Source organism: Etheostoma spectabile, chromosome 16 (genome assembly GCF_008692095.1).
Source record: "Etheostoma spectabile isolate EspeVRDwgs_2016 chromosome 16, UIUC_Espe_1.0, whole genome shotgun sequence".
In the NCBI taxonomy this organism is placed as follows: Eukaryota; Metazoa; Chordata; class Actinopteri; order Perciformes; family Percidae; genus Etheostoma; species Etheostoma spectabile.
In genome coordinates this window covers 11,515,452-11,528,986 of record NC_045748.1, presented here as the reverse complement: position 1 = coordinate 11,528,986, position 13,535 = coordinate 11,515,452, and the positions used below count along the sequence as shown (strand labels likewise).

The window sequence follows — 13,535 nt, the reverse complement described above, 5'->3', positions numbered from 1 at the left end:
GCAAGAAGGGTAGTAAAGGCAACTACTGCATGGCCCCCAGCAAGTAACCGTATCCCTTTAGGAACAAATCCCAACAGTGAAAGAAGAGAGGGTCTGGATTGATTGTGACTGCTAGAACTGTAGAGAGAGTTCTGAAAATACCTCTCTGATTAATCATCTTTATAACCCTCAGATTTATCTTGCACTCCTTTGGTAGGTCCCAAATCAAATGGTATAAACTTAAGGTCTATTTTATTGTGTTTATGTTGGTCATTAAGTAACAATAAATTACAGTACAGAAATGCCAGACTAGGTTTGAGTCTCTACAGGGTTCTTGCACAATTTTTAAAGTCAAATTTAATGCTTTCTCAAGCCACCACAAATATAGTTGAATACATAAAAATGTTGGAAAAACACATTTGATAGGAAAAACAATCAATAAGTTACTTAACTAAAGTGTTGTGGTTGTATGTATCTGTTGTATGTTCGGTTTCCTGTTTTATTATCAGTTTTTCTGTTTAGCCTTGTCTGGTTTTACTTCCTGTCTCATGTTTTCCCGCCTGTGTGAATGTTCTGCCCCGCTCTGATGTGTTTTCTTATGTAACAAAACCAATCTGTGCTGCCTACACCGTATAATCCTCCTGTTAAAATTAGCACCCAACAGGCTCAAACAGGGCAAGTTTTAAACATGTTTTTGGCCTCTTAACATGTTCCAAATGTCATTAAAAGTGCCTACCCATGTGCAGTGATTCCTTCTGAGGGAACACAGTGAATCTGACTGCTTTAGATGTGACAGAAATGCATGAAAGTTGTGCTAATTCAGCTGTGTATAGTTCCGGTGTTGAGACAGCAGTTTGAGAACTTAGGGACCGTCTACAAACCACAACACAGAAAAGAGATAAAACAAAAATATGTAGGCTATCAATATAAAGATTAAATAAGATAATGTCTCCAAAACGTACCTCAATTATAACTTGCCTCCTAGTAGTTGTCCTACAGCACTTACTTTATTTTTGAAAATATGTTTTATCTCTTTTCTGTGTTGTAGTTTGTATGTAGATGGTCCCGAAGCCCTCCTTGCAGTATCAACACAGGAACTAAACACAGCTGAATTAGAATTAGAAAAACTTGCATGCATTTCTTTCCCATCTACAGCAGTTAGATTTACTGTGTTCACTCAGAAGGAATCCCTGCACATGGCTAGGCCCTTTTAAGACATTTGGAACATGTTAAGAGGCTGAAAACACGTTTAAAACTTGCCCTGTTTAAGCCTGTTGAGTGCTAACTCTAGCAGGAAGATAACACAGTGTAGGCAGCAACGATTGGTTTCGTTTTTCTCTCTACTGACAGCACTCTAAATTTACAAACAACAGAGCTACGACCGTAATTCTCCTTTAAAAATAGCTTCTACGTGTGAATTTCGCAGATGTACAGAGCTAAATCAGTCAATGGAAGAAAAACAAATTTTGCAAATATCTTTGTTGCACCACAATAGGGTGAAGGATGACTTTTTGGGGCTTTTCCACCTTTAATTTTTTTTGACAGTAAAGCTAGGTGATAAATCATCACAGGTAGGATTCAAACCCTGGACCTTTGGGTCAAAGCATACACCTCAAATTACATGTGTGCCTGCTCTAACCACTGAGCCAACTATCTTCAACATATTTTTTTAACCTGCCAAATATCAATATCAGTCTCAAAAATCCAGTATTTGATGGGCTTTAAAATGTGCACCATCTTCTGTACTTTATAAAGAAGAATAACTTAAATTACAGGGTGGACATTTTCATTGGCGGTCAACAGAAATCTTTCTCTTCAGTTTATTCATGCTCTGCTGATTCTATGCTGTGTTGGCAGTTTAAAAGTGTGGCTCCAAACATGTTATTTTGTGCCTTCAAAGGTTATGGCATAAAGCTGAAACCAGTCCCGGATAAGTTCCACTGGTACTGGTCTCTGCTGAGCTGCTGGCCTCCCTGGTTTCTAGGCCAGCCTCATTCCATCCAGCTGACATTTCCCCCACTGTGGGAGATGGCTGGTCTTCACAGAGGTTACTCAGTCTGGCCTTAGTTAGCAGCTACTCAGCACTTGCATGCACACAGCTGCAGGAACTCTACGGTCTCTGCTGGGACGAGGGCATATGGAAAATGTGTGGGAGCATGAAACAATCGTTCTCACTTCCGTGACGTCTTTCACTGTGAGGTCAGTAGTTTTACATCCATATGACAAATAGTCAAATAAAAATGTCTGTGGTCAGTATATACATAAATGAATGGTAAATGATAAAAAATGAAACCCTTTTCTTTATCTGAGGCTAATCAAAACGATTTAGCACCAACTATTTTTATTGAAATACTTTTGGTACAACAGTAAATATGGCTCAGTGGAGTTAAAAATGGCAGAGCTAACACATACCAACTGCACCAAATTCAACTGGGAACAGACAGAGGTAAATTATCTCCTCTGATGTGCAGATGAGCCAGCTGGACATCAATAACTGTCAACACTGGTTCTGCTGCATAGAGAGCATAAAGTTTACACCCAGCCTAAAATAAATACATTATGTAGCTAAGGTATATTTCAAAACTAGCTGTCAGGTCACATTGAGGCTGCACAGCACACCATTTTTTTTGCAGATAACAGGAAGGACAGAGGTGTCTGCAACTGATCATTATCTTTCCGAGATCCTTTTATACCGGATAAAGAAGAGATACATAAATGAGATTTGTTCTGTCAGATGAGATTAATGAAATTTGGCTCATCTTTGTTATTAACATTGGAAACAAAACGTGTTGAATGTGGCAAACATTACATGGAGATAATATTCTGCAGTTGCTGTCCATCTGCAGAAAAGCCATCAACTTAAAACATCATCTGCACCACCATCACACACAGTCACTAATGTACTGTACAAATGTACACTAAAGTGTATACAACAATGTATCCAAAGCTACACTAAAGCATGTCTGACTTACAGTAATATACTAAAGGTATCACAGAGGAGGCTTCAGTCTGAATGAGCCAGAACCGCTACAGGAGGAAACTTTAGCACCATAGATGCGTGAAAAGCCATGAACATTTTTTGCTCATGATTCTATTTGTATAAAATGTGGTAGGAGACATTGACAAATGCACACTAGGTACAACCAAATATTTACCACATGAGGTCATGTCGTTTACAGGAGTGATGCAGACGAATTTAGAAAAGGGAGACAAAGATAACTAGGTGCCAATCAGCAGAGGAAATCTTCAACCTGCTCTACTAGTCAAAAGACTTCAATGTTATTGTTTAAAGCAGCTTTAAGACGTCCATGTGTTGCTATTTTTCTGTTTGCAGGAGAGATCGTTCTCTTGAAGAGCTGTTTCGTGTACCAAATACCAAACAGACACCTCTAATAATTTTCAGCAGACTATCATCAACCATTACATTGAGAAATACAAATTAAGCTTAAGATGGGACATTGTTGACATCAGGTCAACTCAAACAGAGCAGTCCAAAAGTTTATCAAGAAGCAGCTGCTTTGTGATCCAAACACAAGATGTCATGCTTATCAGGCTACTGAAAACACAAGTTCAACTCAAACTACTGGGTAAACATGTCTACGTTAAGTTAAACATCACCGTACCAAGTGTCCATTAATCGGAGTAATTACTGGAAAGCAAATGGAATGTAATCAAAACTTTTAAAAACAACCACAGCTGATATCACTCTGCCGTCACCAATAAGAAAGTCATCTTAACATCTTAAACGGTTCACAATTTTATTTCATATTAAAAAGAGTTATCGGGCGCTGTAATCATTTGCCCAATCCATACTGGCAATGAAGAGAAGCAATCCTTTCATAAAGCTAATCCAGTGTAAGAAGTGAAGGACAAAATCTCCATTCAGAACAATGCAACTGAAAGTTTAAACAATGCTAATAAAAGAAGTAATTTTATCCATAGTGGCAAGCTGGAAACAAGAATATCTAAACAACCATTGGATGGATTGTCATGAGACATTCATTATACCCAGAGGACAAAGCCTACTAAATTTGGCGATTCCCTGACTTTTCCTCAAGTGCCCACATGACAGTTTCTGATAAATAGAAAAGCAACTTATAAATTAAAAAAAATAATATTTTTTGTTGTTTTAAAAAGCCAACAACTGACACTTTTTTTTGTTTTTGCAATTGCAACCCACTCTGTCCCATGCTGCCGAGAGAAATGTATACTGGAGGAATATAGTTACAATTACTGCATTAGAAACAGTGTCACCATGACAAACCGGCGTCTGGCCCTGCAAGGATACAGAGATTTGACCCCTGCAGTTTGCACTCTGACATACTGGGGTTGTGTTGCATTTGGCATTAGTTTCTGTTTGCCTCAAACTGCCATCCCCATCTCCAGGAGAAAGTGACTGCTGTCTCTAAAACCATGGTGAGGAAAACACAAACATCTCGAACAGTGCAAGAGACGGGGGAAAGCTCAGCGAAGCAGGGAGCTTAAATGGTGGATGTCGTCGCTCTTAACCAGATGTGCTGACAAATCATCCAGCTGCTGTTTTCTACAACTTCTAAACAATAGACAAAGTTACAGCTGTGACCTACTATTCCCTGTTCTTTTATAGTGCTAATAATTAGAAAACATGTGTTGTAAAATAGTCCCTTTGTTTTCCATTATACAACTAACCCTAATAACATCCTTATACTGGACATTGGATAATGGATACTGGCGGTTTTACAAGTGTGTTTTACATCCAAATATGGTCTTTGTTCTCAACATGGTAATTGACTTAGATAAAACAAAATGTATACTTAAATGAAATGATAACATGCAAGAAAAGAGCCTAGATACTAAAAAAAAAAAACGTTTTGAAGGGAGCACTCTAAAATACTGTATTTATGGCTAAAATAATCCACAAAAAAGGAGGACAATTCAGTGTACATTTAGCAGTAGGCTACATAGACACCAAGCACACTAAAAAACACAACAAAATAATTACAAGAGTTACATTTTACGAAAAGTCATTCCTAATGCAGATGGATAAGGAATAAATGACCTTCTGAATCAGTTCTGCATCGCGGATGATTGTATCTGCGCCCTGATGGTAGCAAAATAAATTTACACCCTAGTGGATGGCTTTGATTAGCCAAGATGGACTTGGCTTTCTTTAAGGATCTGTACTTGTACAGGTCATGAAGGTTGTTCAACGGTGTTCCAGCAATTTTGCTGCAAAGTAACGAGTAACTAATGCTGTCAAATAAATGTTGAGTAAAAAGAACAATTTAGGCATCCAAAATGTGGTAGAGTAGAAGTATAAAAAGGAAATAGTCAAGTATAATTTTGAGGAACTTATACTTTACTTAAGTATAGTACATGAGTAAAATGTTGCATGCCACCACTGGGGATTTTCATGAACTTACTAATTTAAAAATATAGCGTACTTTGTACAGAACTGTTCCAACACAGCAGTGACCAAATATATTCTCACAGAACTATGGCATTAATGTCTGCTAAATAAAACCAAGGATGTTTGTCCATTTCCCCAAAACATCAGAGTAAAAAGAAGTCAGACAGGAATTTCTTAGCACTTACAGTTCAAGAACTTTTGTCCACTTTAACTCCCGTTCAACTGGAACAGATGAAATTAAGTCCTCGAGAAGAATCCTCCTTCAACCATGCGACCACACAAATCCCAAAATGCATGCCGAGTCAAATCCAAGAGCATCGCACACAATCCAGTATCACAACAGGAGACATTTGATCCATCAATGGAGCACCCATTCTGTTGTTTACAGTAAAAAAAAATATAGGAAGTAAACAATGAACTTATCTTAAGCAGAACCAATTTGAAACGTTTGCTGGTGTAGTCAACAGTAGCTGATATGTGCATGGGTCATCTGCCTCCCTGCAGGGAGTCTGTAAAAATAAAGGAGCCAAAATCAATACCGGTAATAAGCCATCAAATGAACAAAAGAGGTCAGTGCTTCCAGACAGAGAGGGATTAGAGCTGGCATGCTTGTCTGGGTACAGCGCTCTGAACGCTGCGCTCTTACACTTGGATGGAACTTTTATCACCAAACATGTCTACTTTTATTGGATGTTTTGTATAATCTACTGTCTCCATGAGTTAAGTGGGACAACTTAAGGCGGAATAACGTTTTTTAAACATGTTTTAATAGATTTTTGCAGTTTGTGATATTCACATGTTAACAGGTTCAGGAGAGCATTTAAAACTGATTTGATTTAATCTTACTTGGGCTTTGGAGAACATAGATTTGTCAGTATTTTCGGACATTTTATAGACCAAACCACTAATCGTTAGTCCCAGCCCTAGTAGTAATTCGAAAAGGATCCCGTTGAAAGAAAAAAAACTGAGCTGATTTTTTTGTCATGGTGGCAGCTTTATGTTGTTGTGCAGAGATATATGACATGAACAATGTGAAAATTAAAAATAAGGGCATCTTTGTCATAATATTTGGTGAAATGCATCTTCTTTGTTTTTGACCTATCAGGTGAATAAATAAGACATTATCACTCCATCTCCTATATTCTCCTGAATATTACTTAGATGTATATGCAATAAAATTGATAGAATGAAGAAGACTAGAGTTAAAGCCAAGTCAGCCAGTCTGTGTTCTTAAAGAGAAGACAGTAAAAGCTGTTGTGTTAATACTGTCGTAAATATTCTGTGTTCGTGTAGTTAGCGGGTCAGAGGAAAAGCTGACATGGATACCCTCTTTGCGTCTTTGATCAGTTTTCTTAGAAGGTTACCCTAAAAGAATTCTTGGAAAACTAATCTTTGGCCCACAGATTTATGTTTCTGGTCCTGACAAACAAAACACGTTTTGGGGAACCCCGTATGCTTGTTTGCCACAAGAACCCCCTCTTTGTCTGTAAAAGTTGGATGTTATAGAACTCAACAGTCCCGCCCACAGTGGGTTCCTGGAAGTAAAAATACAACGCAATTTCTCCATTGACATCTGGAGTATAAACCATACAATCATAATCGTTGATGGTAGACTTAAATCCAGCTACAACATGACTAAGCGATTGTATATGCTCATACAGATGCCGGAGGTTCATGGGGCACCAACCTTGTTTTGAGATAAATGTCTTTTATTTGCGATGTCTTGGATAAGTACTTCATTACCCACAATCCTGAACAATCCCACAGTGACGCCTCTGATTGGTGGAACTCATGGTGGTGAGGAGGGGGAGCTGTCTGTTGCTGATCTGTGCACATGCGCAAGATGTTAATCCTGTTTTATGAGGATTTACGACACTTAACAAATCACAATCTGTTCCCACGCTTCTGCCGTTAGCCTCCACTGGGAAGCTAACGTTAGTTTAGCTAATAGCAAATCTGGCTAACCGCTGGCGGACTGCTTGATTCAGTCTAAAATACTGTCAACTCCCACTAAACAATGGGAAAAACAGGTTACAGCTAACGTAACAACGTTATTTATTTCAACTGTTATTTTCAGGTTTTATTTTGAGGGTCTTTTAAAGTTATTACATGCTGTCTCAGCTTAAGGTTAGCCGAATTAGCTCTTTATATACAGATTTTCCCAGACGTCAATGGGAGAAATGAATGGGGAATTTACTTCAGGAACCCAAGGTCTCTCGGAGGAGGGGCGGGAGTGTTGAGCTCTATTCCCCCACAGGGGTTATCTGGAGACAGAGAGGAGATGACTTTTTCATCAGTTTTCCTCTCTCTCTTGGAATCTCAGGATGTTAAATGTTACCTCAGAGCATCCTCAGTGGGCTTCATGTTCCTAAAAGGGAACACTTGGCCAATTTTTTACCTTATTTCCATGTATTAGTCATGGCGCTGATGTATATAACACCCACCCTACTTCCCAATGATTTCTCTATTACTGCAGCTATTACTGGAGAGGCCTAGGATGGCGCCAACAGTCATCGCCACAATGAAGTTAAACAATTAATTAGCCTTAACTGTGGTTATGTATCAAGGCAAACTTATGTGCCAAGTGCTTAAAAAAAAATCTTCCCCTGAGAGCAAAATCACAAAAAGGCCTAAACTGGTTGTGGGTTGGTTGTCGAGTGAGTGATGTCTAGATACTGGGAACAACTAGTGACTAAATGCACAATTTATGCTAAAAATGCTTTGTATTACACCGTTATGTTGTTTTACAGACTTGTTTTCACATGTTTTGAAGTCATACAGAGAGTATTTTTCTGTGAAAGCCTCTTTGTAGACTTGATTCAATCAACAATCTCTAAAAGCTGATGTTTCCATTTCTTTAAATATTTGGTTTCCAGGGAAACCCATGACAGAGCATCAGTACAAATGTGTTTTTTAACTAGCTGAGAGAAGTCCTCTTACTCTGCATTTTTGGCTAATCAGTAAACTTTTAGTCTAATAATTCTTCTGCATGTTTTGGATGAGATCAACAATATTGAACCAGATTATGCTGAGGTCTTTGTACTGTACAAATAAGTCATTCATGGCTGGATGCCAGCAGTAGCAGAGTATATTCTGCAAGACTTCTTAGCCCACATGCAGCATTCATTGGTATTGTGTTGCAGATGTGTATTTTGGCACTTAAATGTACGACTGTAATTTATAACTTTAGATGCAACACCAGACTTTCGAAGGCAATAAACTAGGGCAGACAAAGCCAAAAGTGTAAGCAAGCTTTTAAAAATAGGAAACAAACGCCAAAACCAACCTCATGATAAAACAATGTGATGAATCAGGTCTTTGGGTGAGATTAGATCACTACAGAAGGCTGAGACACAACAGTTTAGATCAAGCGTAAAACAACTCTGATGGATTACTGGATAGGCCAGGATTGCCAAGCTGTGATATATTACTTTGACTGGTGTTTGTCTTCTCAATTAATAACAAATTCTATAATAATGTTTTTCTAAATGTTGGTAAACCATTAATCAACACTTACTTTGTAATAAAGTCAACAAGTCTGCAGTTTTAAATTGTTAAAAAGTTGTCAAATAAGATTTTGGTTCATTATTAGCACAAAAATTTCCAAAATAAGTAAATTTATTGTAAATTAAAGAGCTAAAAACATAAAAGGACACTGGAATGGGATAATCACCAGCCAAAAGGATTTTTCACAACCTGGCAACCCAAACAAGTTGTTCTCATTAATGGCAAATACCTGATCTTTAGAGCAGCAATAAATCTTTTGATATAAATGTAAATGGACTGTTCTTATATATTGCTTTTCTAGTCTCAACTACTTCTCAAAGCACTTTTACACCGTACAGGAACCACTCACCATTCACACGCATTCTTACACTGTGGCCGAGGCTGCCGTACAAGGTGTCACCTGCTCATCAGATAAACATTCACATACATTTACACACCTGCTCATCAGATAAACATTCACATACATTTACACACCTGCTCATCAGATACACACTCACACACATTTACACACCTGCTCATCAGATACACACTCACACACATTTACACACCTGCTCATCAGATAAACATCACACATTTACACACCTGCTCATCAGATACACACTCACACACATTTACACACCTGCTCATCAGATACACACTCACACACATTTACACACCTGCTCATCAGATACACACTCACACACATCTACACACCTGCTCATCAGATACACACTCACACACATTTACACTCCAACCTTCCAATTGGCAGGCAACCGCTGTACCACTAAAACCTCCATCTAACATGTGTCTTATTTGAAAGTGGACAGGATGTAAATATTATGATACAATCACTTGATTTCGTAAATCATTACAAGCCTTTTTAGAAATGCACAGTCAAAACAGTGTGCAAGTTAGTGGAAATGTTCAAGTAGGTGGCCGTTTGTGACTAATATACCAGCTGATTTACAAGGTTGTTTTAAGATTCAACAATCTTTAATTTTACAATCTTGACACTTCCAGAGGTTATTATGGTATTTATAAGCCCTATTTCGTACTGTTTGTCTACTGCAAGACCTGGACAGAAGGTCTTCTAGTCCACTGTAGACATTTATCAGGCTACCAATTTCTCTCTTTCTCCCCCTCTGTCTGGATGTCCTGTGGCAACCTCATTAATTGTGTTATGAATATAAAAAGCTCAAACTATAAACAGTCCCTTCTTTTTACTTTACAAAAATGTCCTGGAAGAGCTCAGGCTCAGGAAGTTGCTGAACAAGACTACTTGAGCCAAGAACACCAATAAAAACACACTCCTGTCCCAAAAGCCTAAAATCTCGGTGAAGACTTCTGTTTTGGACATAATATAATATGACGGAAGATTATGTGAATAGATAAATACCTTTTGAACTTCACAACTTACTTCTTAAGTCATTACTTCAATGACATTTATATTCCTCCGGTGTTTGATTCCTGCTCAACAACATTGATAAGAGGCCCATACTGAATTAGCATAGCAGTTACCACTGGTCGAGTGCAGATTTGAGTCGCGCATGCGTCACTTTGCGACAAGTAGCCTACGAGATGCTAACGAGAGACTTCTGTAATGTCAATGCAGTAAAAATGGACCTACTCAACGAAGTTTGTTCACTGCTGGCTACAAGTTAGCATCAAACACAACAAAAGGTTGTCAGTTGAATGGGGTTATAAACTAATGTTAGCAATCAAACAACAATAGACAGCTACGTTTTTTAAATGACTGCTAGCTTAGCTACAAGCTAGCAGTCAAACACAACAAAGGCTGTCACTGGAATGGCATTTTGAGGTAACGTTAGCAATCAATCATAATTGGCTATGGCTATGAGAAAAGTATTTCATAATTTCAGTAATGCCGTAAACCGTTTAAATCTGGGCATGCGCGACTCAGATCTGCTCTCGACTTACATCGGGGAGTGACAATCACATTAGTTGGCAAATTACTGCTAACAGAGTGGAAAAAGGAAATCAAGCAGAGTGTCAATAGGTAAACCACACAAGATTAAAAAAAAAACAAAAAAACATTTAAGTTATCAGTGCTCTCTGGTAGAGGCAACTGCAGACCCATCCATTGTACACATTATTATTAATTACCTTACACTATAGCACAGCAACCCTGACACACCACAGTGGTTCATTCTATGCTGAGTACAAGAGAAGCATGTCCGTATCCTGTCTTTTTAATTACGTATTGACAAGACCCCAGGGGGGTGACCTATTTTCAGTGCTAACCAGTGTTTAGTCAGCCAATGTGGGACATGGTAACAACATGATATAATACTCCATAAATATACATACATAAACCTTTTCTTTATAGTCAAGTGTTCTTGATGTTCTGTCCTTGGTTGCCAACTCCTAAAGTAACAGTTATCTTCTTTGTTGATGAACTCAGCGGAACAGTGGTGAAAGAATTACTCAATTCTTTTAAGTAAAAGTAGAATTACCACAGTGTAAAATAACTTGTTATAAGTAAAAACTCTTCAATATAAAATGGTTTGCATTGCCACAACCTCCGCAGATACAGGAGCGTTAACACTCCTGAGGATAAAAATGTCGTAATGTGCAACAGCTTGTGTAAGCGTCCTAAAATGTGCAAGATCGTGAGTTTATCTATTAAGTAATGTAAATAGCACGGCAATAAATAGTAGTAAGTTTATGAGCGGTTGTTAGGTGGGTGATGGTGTGGAAGAGGTCTTGGTGGCACAAGGTCTTAATCATTAAGATCAGAGGCTATACCAACTATATTGGTACCAGACCAGAAAACTACTCTTTGGAAATTTGAATTGCCTGGTTGAGTGCAGGTACAGTTAGCCCAGAGGACAACCGCACTGTAATGATCTGTGTGTGGAAACCCAAAGATATTCAGTTAGCAGTTATTTAAAAAAGCAGCAAATCCTGCCAAAAAAGCTGCAACCTGAGAATGATTGTTTTTGCTTGAAAGATTATTCAAACATTTAATCTTTTTTTTAAGTTGTGGATTGATTATTTTGTATTTTTTTCCCTACACAAATAGCCCAACAGGCGAGGCGTTTAAATCAACCTGAATCATGCTACAACACTCTCGCCACAGCTAACTTGGCTGAAGCTCAAGCAGTAAAACAGCATCCAGGACACGGAAATGGAAAATGTGGCTCCCGTAAAATCCACTTAGAACTCCCTGCAGCTTGATCTCCCACCCCGTACTCCCAACGTACCCCGTGAATTGGTTGTGCATTTGTTGACTCAACATACAACTGTAGTTGCTGGGTTTCTCTACACACATTAATGTCCAGTGGGCCATACAATAATCTGAATGTGAGGCTCTTTTCAGTTGACTGCAGTGCTTTCTGGCAGGTCCAGAGTGTACTGTGCTTAAATGACAAGGTCTTGAAATATGACTTTTAAAAGTATGAAGACTAAACAAACAGAGGAACTGCAGGTGTCCCTTCTAATCCCCTTTGACGAACTTTGAGGACAGTTTACGTCACCCATGACAGCAAGTAAGTGTTTAGATTACAGAGGATACTTAATACTGTCAAGAATAATGGAGTATTTTGAAAAGTTCATCAATGTTTGCCAACTTTAAAAAAAAAGACAAGACTAAGACTAAGAGTCTACAGCCACGCTCAAAACGACGCAGCGACCTGTGACGAAAAGTTGAGGCCGACTTGACTTTTGGAGAAAAGCAACCCACCAAGGCGGTGTGAGTCCCGTCCAGGAAGCATCACTGCCCCTGTCGCTGCCACAAGAAAGTATTAAAACAGGAAACACAAGCACTGAACTGCCCAGGCGTTTGAGTAACAGCTGAATGTGAGCCAAACTACAAAGTAGAGCCCGACCGATAAAGGATTTTTAAGGCCGATATCGATACAAATATTTGGTGATTTAAAAATCAGATATTCCAATATATCGGCAGATATGTATATTTTATTTTTTTTAAGTTATTTAAGTCCTCACTAAAATAATATAATCATGCAGTTTAAAAATAAACTTGTTTTACTGTCACAACAGAACAGAGGAAGATCAAAAATATATTAAAGTTCTGACAAATAACATGTATAAAAATACAAACTCCAGATATGAAACTTAAAGTCCTTTGAACAAAAACACTGTTTTTTAATTTTTTTTTAAATATTCACTTATGAGAATCATTTATATGTAATTATAAATGATTCTGATGAATGAAGATTATTTTTTCTTGCAAACTACCTCACTCTAAACCAATGCACAATCCAGCCACAACCTTTCAAACAGCCACGTATGTGGGAAAGAGCAATGTCCCAGCTTCCTGTCTGGTTAAAGTTGCATTACGCAGAGTCTTTAAAATGGTGACGTCGTCAGACATCAGCTGTTGCTACTGTTTATAGGACTGTAAGTAGAGTAAAAAAAAAAGTACAGAAAACCTAAATCTGTCCTGGTTTTTATCATCACGGGAAACATCAAAAGCTTCCACACAAAAAAATTCACCAAACTCTGGCCACAAACGACACAAAAAATTGCATTCAAAACCCCACAGTGCCATTTTGTGAAATAAATTTCTCATCTGTGTTTTGAAAAGGTGATTTGTTGCCATACAACATGTATTTTGTGATGCCAAATGAGAAAATTAAAGTAGTGGTTTCAATTTCAACCATCAATTCTAAAGTAAACGTGCATTTCAAATTAGAGTATC

General features: G+C 38.1%; 1 protein-coding gene across 2 annotated transcripts in view; it reads right to left on the bottom strand.

Annotated features, from left to right (window-relative positions):
• Positions 1-6,018, bottom strand: part of tnca (tenascin Ca) — a 48,652-nt gene extending 42,634 nt beyond the window's left edge. For both annotated transcript variants that reach the window (XM_032539595.1, XM_032539596.1), the window contains exon 1: positions 5,554-6,018. The gene's annotated coding sequence lies outside the window, so the exon portion shown is untranslated. The remainder of the gene's footprint in view (positions 1-5,553) is intronic.
• Between the last annotated feature and the right edge of the window lie 7,517 nt (positions 6,019-13,535).